Source organism: Lynx canadensis, chromosome E2 (genome assembly GCF_007474595.2).
Source record: "Lynx canadensis isolate LIC74 chromosome E2, mLynCan4.pri.v2, whole genome shotgun sequence".
NCBI lineage: Eukaryota > Metazoa > Chordata > Mammalia > Carnivora > Felidae > Lynx > Lynx canadensis.
In genome coordinates this window covers 17,024,566-17,039,343 of record NC_044317.1, presented here as the reverse complement: position 1 = coordinate 17,039,343, position 14,778 = coordinate 17,024,566, and the positions used below count along the sequence as shown (strand labels likewise).

Sequence of the window (14,778 nt, the reverse complement as noted above, 5' to 3'; positions counted from 1 at the left end):
AACTGCAGACCTAAATGTCCTCCAGCTGATGAATGGATAAACAAACTGTGATACATCCATACAATGGAATAGGAGTCTGGTAAGTGAAAAAGGTCAGATGCAAAAAATTACATATCGCCTGATCCATCTACGCGACATTCTGGGAAAAGCAAAACTATAGGGACAGAGAACATATCAGTCGTTGTTAGGGGCTGGGGCTGGGGGCGCAGATGGGGTTGCTAGGGGCTGGAGGTGGGGGTAGAGGACGGCTAGAGACGGGCATGAGAGAATTTGGCGGGAGGGATAGAACTGTTCTGTATCTTGGGGCGCTTGGGTGGCTCAGTCGATTAAGCATCCGACTTCGGCTCAGGTCATGATCTCACAGTTCATGAGATCGAGCCCCGCGTTGGGCTTTCTGCTCTCAGCATGGAGCCCGCTTTGGATCTTCTGTCCCTCTCTTCTCTCTGTCCCTCCCTGCTTGCTCTCCCTCTCTGTCTCTCAAATATATGCAAAACGTTAAAAACATTTTTTTAAAAAAGAACTGTTCTGTATCTTGACTGTGGTAGTAGCTATACAACTGTACGCATTTGTCAAAAATCACAGAGCTGTCCACTGAAAAGAGTGAATTTTACTGTATATAAGTTATGTCTCGTGAAACCTGACTTTAAAAAAAACGTGAAAACAAAGGAAAAGGGCCCAGGTCATCAGTGCCCCCCAGAAGAATACCTATGGACTCCTTTTCACTGAAGTGTTAATAACAGTGTGTTCTTCTCTCCAGTATTTTCACTCTTGTGAAAAGAGCCTGTAACTTTTGTAGAAAAAGAAGGGTGACAGAGTGTGCCCGTGTGTGTGTGTCTGTCCGTATGCGTATATTTGTGTTTATTTATATATGTATGAAGAAACTCTGGAAAGATACACAAGAAACTAATAACAGCGGTAACTATGGGGGTGCGGTAGGAACTGGGCAGATGGGGACCCCGTAGGAGGAAGACTTTCAAAAATAACTTCTGTGTGTGTGTGTGTAGTACATTCACGTGGTTCGAAAATTATATAATTGTTATTATATAATAATATTATATATAATGTTTATTATAAGCATTATATAATTTTCGAACCACGTGAATGTGTTACACATAAAAACATGAAATTCTTCTTAAAAATCTAAAGGTTTCCGAGACAGAGAAATGCTTACTGCCGAGGCATGACTCTCCCCTGGTGGAATCTGTGAGGGGGTGGCATTCTGTGGCAGCCACATCACGTGAGCACAGCTTACTCGGCCTTGCCCCACCTACCCTGCTAATAAACCCAAGGCAAGGCTTGGCTCCTGGAGGAGGTGGGCTCCCGTTCTCAGGAAAGAGCAGAACTGTGAACGAACACCCTCCTTTTCCTCCACATGTCTCCCCTGTGTGCCTCCCGCTGGCAGAAATTCTTTTAGTCTTTCACCCTACCATCGAGGCAGGATTTCACCCACAATTGCTCCCTGCAGGTGTCATTACAGGCTGAAAGTCATACTTTGGCGTAAACGTCTGATATCAGACTCAGACTCTTTCCCAGACTCGTATTTTGGAAGAGAGCAAGCAGCCCACTTATATTTTGGGTGTGCAGCCCGTTTCAGGGCCCCGGGCACCCGACATAGAGGGCGGTGGAGAGACCCCAGTTAAATACTTCTCAGTCTCATCTGGGCAGGCTCTAGAAAACACAGAGTGCGGGGGGGGGGGGGGGGGGCTGCCGCATCCCAGAGCACGTGCTCTGGAGTCAAGCTTGAGTTTGAATCTCACGTTACCCTCTTCCCAGCTACGACCCTCGGCCAAGTATTTAACCTCTCTGTGCCTCAGTTTCCTCATTTGCGAAACGAGAATCCTAATGACACCTGTGTTGAGTGCGTCGCTACACAGGTGAACGAAGATTATGTGGTGACAGGCAGCACCGTGAAAGACGCACCTTAGGTACTTAGCACCCGGGAGCCCTTCTCAGCCAGGTCCGCCAGGGCCAACTCAAGGCCACGCATACGGTTCGGGGGGAAAGGGTGACAGACCCAGGAGCAGCGATGTGGAACAATACCGAGAACGAAAGCAGGGTGGTGGGGCTGACTCACTGGATGACTCATTTCCTTGCCGAGGGATGTTCTGAGCATCCACTGAGCCGCTCCTCGTAGTCCTCACACCCTCTGTTCCCTTTTCGTGGGGAAGGCCCAGAGAAGGTCGCCCTGTACCCACGGGGAATGGGGAGCTGGATGCCAGACCTTCCCCTTCCACCCGGGACTGAAAGAGAGGTCAGCCAGCTAGAAACATCCTTTTTCGCCCTACAAAATAACAGTCCCTGAGGATGCATTTTGAGAAAGGACAGTTTTTGCTCTGGAACACAGGAGAGAATCTAGACTCATTTTGCCCTTGTCGAGATTATCACAGAGGTTTCTGCACCCCATAGAACGTTAGGGAAACACACAGAAGTGTAAAGTAACTGAAAGAGCCACCCATAATCCTGTCATTTAGATTGAGCCATAGGGATGAGTTTGGTATTTTTCCATTCGATGTTTTTCTCTGTCTTTTTTTCATAATACAGTCGAGCTTATATTGTTTATATCAGCACTACTCAAAAGAAATAGTTGAATCACAAATGTGAGCCACGCGTGTAATTTTAAATGTTTTGGTAGCCTCGTTAAAGAGAAACGAACACAAAAAGGTAAAATTGCTTTTAACGTTATATTTCACACAATAATCATTTCCTCATATCCTCACTATTAAAATTATTAATGAGACACACTTTACAGTCGCTTGAAGTCTTTGAGATCTTTCTTTTTCTCCCCTACGCCGTATCTCAATTCAGCCTGGCCACATGGAGCTCGTAGACAGCGCCGCTCCGTACGATTCCTACCTTGCCTTTGTGTTTGCTTAAATTGTATCCTAGGTATTTCCTCACATCATAAAATATCTTTCTTTTTTCATAAAATATCTTTTGGCAAAAATAACTCCTAAGAGTTTAAATACCACGTATTTACTATCTACTCCCAAAGGTAATATATTTATTTCTGTTTTGTTTTGTTCTGTCTCCTCACTCAGGGACCATTTGTGTTAGCCATCTGACAGAATTACTTTTAGACTATTTTCTCGGCAAATATTCAGATCGAGCAAAAACTGGATGCATACAATATGTTCTGTTTTGTTTTATTTATTTATTATTAAAAAATATGTTCTGTTTTATAACCACTCTTTTCAGTTAATGATGCCTTGTGAAAACACCAACAGTAATAATGACAGTGTCACCTTTGAGCCTCTGCAGCGAGCCAGGCATGTTCAAACACCTGCTCTCATCTCTGCAGTGGGGGGGTGGGAGGGGTGGGGAGGTGGGGAGGGGTGGGCAAGCGTTTCCAACCCCAGTTCTCAAAAGTGGAATTGGGGGCTCAGAAAAGTAAAGTGAGTTTCGTTATTGCCAAGTTGGGATTTAACCCAGATCCTCTGATTTCATCTCCAAGAGCCTTTCATTTCACCATATGGACTCCTTCTGGAGGAAGGCAGGCAGGGGGCCCAAGACATGCCAAAGAAGCAATTTACAAATTAACTTCTGGAGTAGGATTCTCACTAAATTGAGACTGTCTCTACCCATAGTTTTGCCTAATAACCTCCAGAATCACCCAGGCAAATCCTCTTCCCCTTGCACACGTATGCCTGCTGCCGCCTTCCTGTGGGACATCCGTCCCCCTCTGGGTCTTCCTTCTCTGTAGCTTCTAAGAAAGGATCCTGAGAGTCTCTGTTAAGTCCATTTCTCATCCTAAGCACTACTGACATGAGGTGCCCTTCTGTGCCTTGTAGGTGGTTAGCAGCATCGCTGACCTCTGTCACTAGATCCGAGTGGCACTGCCACCACCACCGCTGCCAGTTGTGACCATCAAAAGTATCTGCAGACGTTGCCAAAGGTCCTTGGGGGCTGGGGATGTGTGGATATTGCCCAATGGTTTGAGAGCCATTGCTCTACGTATTAACAGAGAGAAGAGTCTTTCCTAACTAAACTAGTCATTTGATAGAACCCAGAGTACGGGTAAGGCAACGCCTTCCTATATGGCCTGCCATCCTCACGAAGACAGGAATCTTTTCCCTCCACCAGTGGGTCTCTAGTATCTGCATCTAATAAGCACTCAACAAATGTGTGCACGGTGAAGGAGGCTGGTGATATTTTGTCGTGTTGTACCTACTATTAGGCTTTTCAGGACTGAGCCAAATGCACCTGATACATGGCCCAGATGATAGTGCCCTTTCCAAATCCTTTCCTCCTTTCAGCTTCTGGTATTCAATCTGTTATTTTTTTTATGCGAGGGAGAGTGATGTGCAATCTTAGCATTTACATTCCTGACTGTCATATTACACTTGGATTATGCACATATGTCTGATGCTAGATTGACAAATATTTCCACGAGGCAAAGGAAACACTTTTTAACATTAGCTGTTTCTCTAGTTTGGAGCATTTAGATTGTTTCCAAATTTTCTCATTATAAATAACCCTGTAGTGAACATCTTTGGGCCTATATCTCAGCCTTACAATTTTTTTTTAATAAAAAAATCAATACCCTAAGTATGAAATCCAAAAGAACAAATCCCTTCCTATTCAGCATCTAGACTCCTTTTGTTAAGTTTTACATCTGGAAACTCCTCTATTTCAGAAAACAAATATCCAACGTTAACTGAACTAATAAAATTCCCTTAAATTCAGCTCAGGTTGGCCTCCATCTTTGTGAGTATAACTGGAGTAGCGTTTTTGTAGACAAACTTGTTGTCTGTCACCTTAACTCTTTGAGCCTTAATTTCCTCATCCACTAAATGGGAGTAATAACAGTATAAGCTTCAGAGAGTTTTTCATGGATTAAGTGAGATAACGCACACAAAGCTATCGGCACCTAGAAAAAACAATAAAAAAGGTAAAGTATTGTAAACTGTTCATGGTAGAGTCCAGCTGGCAGGTATATGAGCGTTCCCTGTGAAATCCTTTCACCTTGTGTTGAGAAGTTTTTATGCTAAAATGTTAGGAAAAGACAATTTCACAAATAAATATAATGTTAGTTGACATCACAGTTATTTACTAAAGAGAGAATGGGGCAGATCTCAGAGAACGTCAGGTCCAATGTAAACACATTAAACCAAGCTTGACATGTGGAATCTGTTCCTTGGGTACTACGTCAAATGTATTTAGATCTTCCCTGAGTATAGAAAAGTATGACCAGAATTTGAGTGAGTGCTGGAAAGGACTGTTGGTTTTTATTTTACCATCTGGTCTCAGAATATAAACCACAGTGTGGGGATAGCATATGCTGTAGAAGTGGTAATTTTTTTTTTTTGAGTTTAAGAGATTAAAATATATATAGTTTGTTTGCAAAGTCACTCTGAAACATTTTTAAAAACATCTGTTTCAGAGTCAAACACTTCTGGATTAGAATCTTTTGTCAGCTGCTTAGTAGTTGTGTGACATTTAGGTTGGTCACCTCTCTGTGGGCCTCAGTGTCTTCACCTGTGAAACAGGGATGATGCTAGAACATCCCTCACAGAGACGTGTGAGGATTAAGTGAGCGTGTGAAAGTGCTAACGTGGGGCTCGCGCAGAGTGAGGCTAATACCCAGTGAGGTTTCCTTCTTTCTAAGGGGCAACCCTCTTTGTTTCGCCAGTGAATTATTCAAAATGCAGCTTTGCTGGGGTGCTTGGGTGGCTCAGTCGGTTAAGTGTCCGACTTCAGCTCAGGTCATGATCTCGTGGTTTGTGAGTTCCAGCCCCACGTCAGGCTCTGTGCTGACAGCTTGGAGCCTGTTTTGGATTCTGTGTCTCCCTCTCTCTCTCTGCCCCTCCCCTGCTTGCACTCTGCCTCTCTCAAAAATAAATAAACATTTTAAAAAATGCAAAATGCAGCTTTGCTAATATAACCAAAGGTGATTTTTCTGTTGGGAAGGTCACACGGGGCCAGAATCCTGAACTGCTCACAGACTAATGTTGAAAAACTCAGCATATTGTTGTTCCAATTTCCTCCTATTCAGAGCCCCTGCACGTGGTGACTGGCTTTATGATTCACTGAGATCCCTCCCAGAAATTTCACTTTGACCTTAAATGTGTGAAAATTCCATTCCTGGCAAGTGAAGCGCATTGCTTTGGGGAGGAGAGCTGAACTTATTTTGTGTTTTGAATCCTCTGCTATTGGTTAACATCAGAGGACCCAAATATGTTCCATCATCATCTGCAGACGACAAGCTTGCTATAACATATTATGAAGTGTCGTGCCCGTGTGTTTCCTTATATTTCAGAATACACCCCTCTTCTGTCCTTCACCGTGGGCAATGCAAAACACATCCCAAATCACACTCGCCATATTCTACAACGATCATGGCCGTGACCAGCATCACCATCCTGTCGGCATAGGAGAGAGGGAGAGAAGAGAGCTGGTGCTGGTCCATGTGGAGCCTTAGTGCCAAGTAAAGGGGTCCCCACCCTCCAAGCAGATACAGCCTTTGCCGGAGTGAGTGACAAGAGTGACAAGAGTAGGAAACACAAGAGTAGGCCCTGACTCACCTCCTGAGCTGAAAGCTCTTGTGCAGGGCACTGCCTTGTGGATTCTGGGAACAGCATGGAGTTCGGAGTTAGGTAGAGTCAGCTTTAAATCTAGTCCCAGACATCTACCAGTGACCCTGAGCCAATTATTTACCTGCCCTGAGCCTCCTTTTCTCATTTGATTATAATGCCAATTTCATATGATTATTGGAAAGGTTAAATGCAATAGAATATTTAAAAACTGTTTGTGTGTTTGGATAAACATAAAAGAAAATGCCTGGAAAGGCACACTGAGCTATGAAACGTGGTTAGAATTTAGGGGAAGAATTACAAGTCTCCTTTTTTGTTGTTGTTTCTTTAAACACTTCTGTTTTGTTTGAACTTGTTTATTATTTTATTACATTTATCTTTACTTTTTTATTTTAAAATTATTTATTTTTTAATTTTTTTTAATGTTTATTCATTTTTGAGAGACAGAGAGGCACAGTGTGAGCGGGGGAGGGGCAGAGAGAGAGGAGACACAACATCCGAAGCAGGCTCCAGGCTCCGAGCCATCCACACAGAACGTGACACGGGGCTCAAACCCCAGGACCCCAAGATCATGACCCCAGCCGAAGTCAGATGCTTAACTGACTAAGCCACCCAGGTGCCCCAATTTCATTATTATTTTTTAAAGATTTTATTTTTAAGTAATCTCTACACCCAGTACAGGGCTTGAACTTACAACCCCAAGATCAAGAGTTACATGCTCCAGTGACTGAGCCAGCCAGGTGCCCCTACTTTTTTTTTTTTTTAAGATAATTTTATTTTATTTTTTTAATTAATTTTTTTAAGTAAGCTCTACACTCAATGTGGGGCTTGAACTCGTGACACCAAGATCAAGAGTTGCATGCTCTACCGACTGAGCCAGCCAGGTGCTCCTGTTAAATACTTTTTTACTTTATAAATAATAGTATTATTTGGGAATTATTTAAGATTTACAGAAGACATACAAAAATAGTACAGAGAGTACTTATACTCCCAGTTTCCCCTCTTGTTAACATTTTGCATAACCATGGAACATTTGTCAGAACTAAGAAACCTATATTGGTACATTACATTACTGCCATTAAACTTTGGACTTTCTTCAGACTTCATTTATTTTTCCATTAATATCCTTTTTCCGTTCTGGGATCCTGTACCCACTTTGCATTTAGTTATATCACTTTTAAACTTACATATATTTATATAATAAATACATATATTCTCCTATATTTGAAAATAACAAGACTACACATATTATGTATTTTATACTTTATATATTGTAATATTATGTTATATTATATTGTATTGTATTGTATTATATATTCTTTCGTTGTTCCTGAATATAAGGGAGAGAGGAGATTAAGAGATTTGGGAATGACTGCCATAAATATCTGTGCAACTTTGAGCCAGATGCTTCCCCCCTCTGGGCCTTAGTTTCCTCATCTATAAAATACATGGGGAGGGTAAGTGATTACTAAGCTCCCTCTCTCACAGTACAGGCCCACTGTTTTCTAGATGAGAAAAAAAAATGAAGAAGTTAAAGTAAACACAACTTTTAAAATATTAAAATAGATGTCTTAGCTCCAAGGAGTCCCTTTTGGCCTCATTAAGAAAAGGAATGGTTAAAGACCTGATTACATCTTCCAACGGGGATCCCAACTACCATGGCCACTGGGGAGGGAGGTATTTGGTGATCTAACAAGTATCTTCCGTTTCTCTCTACTAGGATTATTTTTAGTGTAATGGAGTAGAACAGAGGGAGGTTTTGTCCAAATTGTTGGACAAATCAGAAATATAAATCCTGATTCTCATTTTGCTTTATTACTTACGACTTTCTGATCTCTGATGAAGAAGACAGGACCTGCAACTGGTCTCCATTTTTTTTACCAGCTGGTTTAGTCTTAAGTTCATGGCAACCTGCCCAAGCTTGCCAGTTGAGTGAGCTTTAGACAGTAGGCGCTGACGTGGATAATTATGCATCAAAACCCAGCTTACCTTACCTCTCCTAGAGAAACCTGACATCTCTGCCCTTGAACATCTTACTTCCTTTGCCCCTGGCAATTGGCATGGATTTATTCATTCAGAACTGTGTCCATGGCAGGCAAGTTCTGTCCATGTTTGGCTAACAGAGCAGGCAATGTTGTCACATCCTTAGGGAAACATCCTTATCTACCCCTTAAAGATTAGGTCAGGCTCCTGGTAAATACTTTTTCTTTTCTTTTCTTTTCTTTTCTTTTCTTTTCTTTTCTTTTCTTTTCTTTTTTTTCTTTATTTTTCCTCTCTTTTTATTTTTTATCTTATTTTTTTAATTTACATCCAAGTTACTTAGCATATAGTGCAACAATGATTTCAGGGGTAGATTCCTTAATGCCCCTTATCCATTTACCCCATCCTCCCTCACACAACCCCTCCAGCAACCCTCTGTTTGTTCTCCATATTTATGAGTCTCTTCTGTTTTGTCTCCCTCCCTGTTTTCATATTATTTTTGCTTCCCTTCCCTTATGTTCATCTGTTCTATGTCTTAAAGTCCTCATTTGAGTGAAGTCATATGATTTTTGTCTTTCTCTGACTAATTTCACTTAGCATAATACCCTCCAGTCCTATCCACATAGTTGCAAATGGCAAGATTTGATTCTTTTGGATTGCTGAGTAATACTCCACTGTATATATGTACCACATCTTCTTTATTCATTCATCCATCAGTGGACATTTGGGCTCTTTCCATACTTTGGCTATTGTCGATAGTGCTGCTATAAACATTGGAGTGCAGGTGCCCCTTTGAAACAGCACACCGGTATCCCTTGGATAAATACCTAATAGTGCAATTCCTGGGTCGTAGGGCCCTGGTAAATACTTTCAAAGCGTCCTGCATGTCCCCAGCACAGCAGTCAGCACATTTATTATCATTTACATAACTTGTTATGATTTGATTAATGTCTCTCTTTCCCTGTGGTTCTCATGGCGGCAATGTTGTCCCCCAGGGGACATTTGGCAATATCTGAAGACATTTTTGGTTCCCAAAATAGAGGGTGGATTCTGCTGGTATTTAGTAAGTAGAGGCCAGGGAGGCTATTAAACATACTATGGTATCCAGAACAGCTCCCACAACAAAGAATTACCCATCAAAATGTCCACAGTGTTGAGAAGCCTGCTGTGGATTACGAATTCCATGAGGACAGGTACTTTGTTTGGTTCACCACTGACCCTAGGCCTCACACAGGGTTGGCCAGAGAAAAGGTATTCCGCGAATAGTTGATGACTGACACTTGTCTAGTCTGTCCTCTGGGACTGGGGTGGCATCCAACTGAATTTTGTTTCCCAAGGGCTGAACCCAGGGCTTAATATATAGTCATTACATTATTATGAATGAATGAATGAATGAATGAATGAATGAATTGATCCATCCATCTATCCATCCATTCACCCATTCCCAAATGACCCAAATGAACCCTCATGCCAAGAACACTCAAGTAGTGGTCTTCTGACATCTGTTTTGGTTTTACTACTACCTAGCTACGTGATCTTATGAATTTGGCATGTATTTGTTTTAGACAAGCATTGTCCAGTAGAACTTATGCAATTATGGAAATTGTACATATCTGTGCAGTCCAATACAGTAGCTCCTAGCCAAATGTGGCTACTGAACCCTTGCAATGTGGCTAGTGCTATTTTACTTACTTTAAATTTCAATAGCCACAAGGTACCTAGCAGCTACTGTATTGGACAGCATAATTCTACACGTTCTATAAGATTTTTGTATTCAGTATCATATCGCGTATCATTCATTTTATGCCCACCTGAAAATAGTATTGCTAGATGGGTTTTTATATAAATATGTTTTTCACAGGTTTCTGCAACTTGTCACTCTGTTTTTTCACCTCTGTCCACTTAGATCTAGCTCATTCCTTTTATCTACTGCATAGTGCTTTTTGGTATGACTATTTTATGTTTTATTAGCCATTTTCCTACTAATTTTTTTTCTGTTACAAACAATGCTGCAACAAACATCTTTGAATGTCTCCTCAGGCCTCTCCTTGGTAGCTCTCAGCAGTGGAATTGCTGGGTCATACTATATGCATAAGTCTAATTTTATTACTTCCTGCCAAAATTATGCCCCAATTTTTTCACCGGTAAAATAAGAGGGATTCAGTGATTTCTAAGATTTTTCTCCCCCAGTTCTGAAACCCAATCATTCTGAGCCAATAGAGGTGAGAAGCAGACTTGAAACTTTTGGCAGTGATCTAGTATATACTGTGTTCGGTCAGATGCAGCGGAAACAGATAATATCCAGGGTCATATGTTCCCAGTTGTTCCCTCTCTGGGTCCCTGGGAAGAGAAAACTCCATAAAACACCAGATCAAATGTTCTTTTAATCCTCTAAGTAATGGAGTGGATAAAGGTTTCTGACAGTGGAAAACTCCGATTATTCAATTACATTAATATAAATCTGTCACTAGATTTGGAAGCTCAAGTTTGCTTGCTCAGATAGCTACTAAAGTAAAAAGGTTTCCATGCTATGCACACTTTTTCTAACTTCCCCCACGTGGTTGTGATTTAGAATCATTTTACCCACTCACACCTGCTGTTACCCAACTTAATATCAGTGCAATGAATGATAAAACATTGTAAGAGGAACTCAATCTAATCTTAGCAAATACCTCATTTCTACCAATTTTGAATGTGTCCATTGTCTCTGAGCAGTAACCACAATTCAGGATATCAGAATACACACACACACACACACACACACACACACACACACAGGCACATGTAAATTCTGTTCCTTCGAAATTAAAGAAACAATACCACTGACATCTTGTCCATGACTCATGTCTGCATGATTCCAAGCTCATGAGAGGGATTTAAACCACTTATCTGAGTGGGGGATATTTTTCGGATAATATGGGCTTTTCCATCACCTATTAAGTTACAAATACTATTAATATACTAGGGCATATAGTAATAATATATATAAAAATGCATAAGGTAGATAGTGTTGACTCTAAACTGACACTGACTACTCCCAATATTAGGATAAAGTTTGCTAAAAACAAAACTTTAGAAAAAAAATGATTTGGTGGTTTCCCTCCCATTATAGATTTGCTTATTACAAAAACTTTGGAAATTATAGAAAAGCAGAAGGAAGAATAAAAAGATGATCTTTATTCCTTTTTCTTCCCATTTTTCTTTAGAAATTCTTTTATAGCTTGAGAAGTTTTTAAAATACAGAAAAGTACAAAGAATAACAACAACAACTCACCCATATTCTCACCATAACTCAGTATAACTGTTTTTTAGGGCGCCTGAGTGGCACAGTCAGTTAAGCAACCAACTCTTGATTTCAACTCAGGTCATGATCTCAAGGTTCGTGAGTTTGAGCCCTGCATTAGGTTCTGCACTGACAGCGTGGAGCCTGCTTCAGATTCTCTACCTTTCTCTCTGCCCTCCCCTCCACCTCTCAAAAATAAATAAACATTAAAAAAAATTAAAGGGGCACTCTTGAGCTTGAGCCCCGTGTTGGGCTCTGAGCTGACAGGTTAGAGCCTGGAGCCTGCTTCAGATTCTGTGTCTCCCTCTCTCTCTGTCCCTTCTACTCTCCCCCTCTCTCTCTCAAAAATAAATAAACATTAAAAAAATTTTAATATGAAATTTATTGTCACATTGGTTTCCATACAACACCCAGTACTCATCCCAACAGGTGCCCTCCTCAATGCCCATCACCCACTTTCCCCTCCCTCCCACCCCCATCAACCCTTAGTTTATCCTCAGTTTTTAAGAGTCCCTTATGGTTTGGCTCCCTCTCTCTCTTTTTTTCTTTTTTCCTTCCCCTCCCCCATGGTCTTCTGTTGAGTTTCTCAGGATCCACATAAGAGTGAAAACATATGGTATCTGTCTTTCTCTGTATGACCTATTTCACTTAGCACAACACTCTCCAGTTCCATCCACGTTGCTAATTTTTTAATTAAAAAAAATTAAAAAAAGAAATAACCATTTCTTCCAAATGTCCTTGGGAGTTCTGTATGACTAATGCCATAAACCAAGGCAAAGACCAGCATTAACAGGGAGGAGATACTTGCAACAAATGTAAACAACAACAGATCTGTAACCAGAATATATGAAAGACTAACAAAAGATATAAACAACCCAAATGAAAAAAGTGGCCAAAGGAAATAAACAGAAGAGGAACTTGAATGGTCAATAAATATCTGAAAAGGTGTTCAAACTTGCTAATAATAGGAAAATGCAAATCCAAACAATGTTATACATATATATAGTAACAGTATAAACACCAACATGGGATGATATACTTCAACTTTAAGACGGTGGTTACTATGGGGAGGGAGAAAGGAAAGGACAGGTAATGAGACTTCAGTGTTATGTGTAATGTCTTAAGTTTTTCTAAAAAATATGAACAAATATAGGGAAATGAATTTGTTATCTGGGTGATGGATATATGGCATCTATTTCCTATACATTTGAAATATTTCCTATTTTGAGATGAAAAAAACCCTTCATTTTGGGCTGATTTATATGAATATAAAACTTTGCAAGGCATCACTTTATGAAATTACTTCCTTCAGTTTCAAGTACTATGTTTATTTCATTAATTGATTTTTGTGCTTTGATCAAGACTGCCTGGAATAGTTTGCATATTATAAACCTAAAAGCTGTTGGTCATTGCGGTTTAATTATCCTCTAGGGTCTAGAGTCTAGGCTTTTAGGCTTTGCTTAATAGATGTTGACTTCTTGCTTTTAAAAACACCAAACTGGGCGTGGATTTAGATGAAGGTGACATTAATATCTTGGTGTATCGGTTAGAACTCAGTAAGTCTGCAAGTGACAGAAAATCATCTCAAGCATTCTTAACATAGAATGTTATTTGGTCATGTAACTGAAGCGTTCTTGGTTGCAAAGTAGCTGGTCAGTCTTCAGGTACCAGTGGATCCAGGTCTTCAATGATTCCAACTTACTGGTTTTTCAGTATCATAAATAATGTTGCAATAAACATGTCATTGCATGCTTATATACATGAGTGAGAGGTTCTCAAATCTGGAAGTGGAATTGCCAGGCCAAGAGTATAGACATTTCCAACGTCACCAGATATTGCCAAATTTCTACCCAAAGTGAGAGGTTTTTATTTTGTCACTTTATACTTCCATAAGCACCAGCAGTGTATGAAACTTCTCGTTTCCTTTCCTTTTGTCCTTATTACACTTAGAATTTTTTTTAATAAAGTGTATCTATTTTTGAGAGACAGAGCATGAATGGGGGGAGGGGCAGAGAGAGAGGGAGACACAGAATCTGACGCAGCCTCCAGCCTCCGATCTGTCAGTATAGAGCCCGACGGGGGCTTGAACCTACGGACTACGAGGTCATGACCTGAGCCGAAGTTGGACGCTTTACCTACTGAGGCACCCAGGCACACCTACACTTAGAATTTTAAGATCTTAAAATTTTTCTATTCTTCAGCCAGGTGATCAAGATCATCAACAGTCATACATTATCTTGATAGTATGTATCCTTGACATGATGTGATGAAAATGGCGCTTAAACTCTATGGTTTTCCTCCCCAAATCTCATTGCTCCAGTCTAGGTACAAGAAAAACATCAGACAAATATAGTAGAGGGGTGCCATACAATGTACCTGTTCAGTAGTCCTCAAAACTGTCAGAATCATCAAAACCAAGGACAGTCTGAGAAACTGTCACAGCCAAGAGGAGCCTAAGGAGCATATATGGTGACTAAATGTGAAGTAGTATTCTGAATGGAATCCTGGAATACAAAAAGGACATTAGGTAAACTGAGGAAATCTGGATAAACTGTGGACTTATAATGATGATGTGTCAATATTCGTACATTAATTGTAACAAATGTACCACATTAACATAAGGTGTTAATATTCACCGCAGGAGGTATATGGAAACTCTGTATTATTTTCTCCAATTTTCTGTAAATCTGAAACTGTTCCAAAACACAAGGTCTATTAAGTTTTGTTCTACTCATAAAGGTACCTCCTTGTTTTAATTTTCATTACTCCAGTTACTGGTGAGGTTGAGCATTTTCTCACGTTTATTAACCATCCAGAATTCTCTTTGATGAATTTCTGTTGTTTTTAATATTTATTTATTTTTGAGAGAAGGAGAGGGAAAGGCATGAGCAGGGGAGGGGCAGAGAAAGAGGGAGACACAGAATCTGAACAGGCTCCAGGCTCTGAGCTGTCAGAGCCCGACACGGGGCTCGAACCCACCAACTG

At 40.6% G+C, this 14,778-nt stretch overlaps 1 long non-coding RNA gene across 1 annotated transcript in view; it reads left to right on the top strand.

Moving 5' to 3' along the window:
* The window catches only part of LOC115502638, a 59,209-nt gene extending 44,674 nt beyond the window's left edge, over nucleotides 1-14,535 (top strand). Inside the window, exon 5 of the long non-coding RNA XR_004342960.1 lies at nucleotides 14,114-14,535. This is a non-coding gene — a long non-coding RNA (uncharacterized LOC115502638). The remainder of the gene's footprint in view (nucleotides 1-14,113) is intronic.
* The last annotated feature ends 243 nt before the right edge of the window (nucleotides 14,536-14,778 follow it).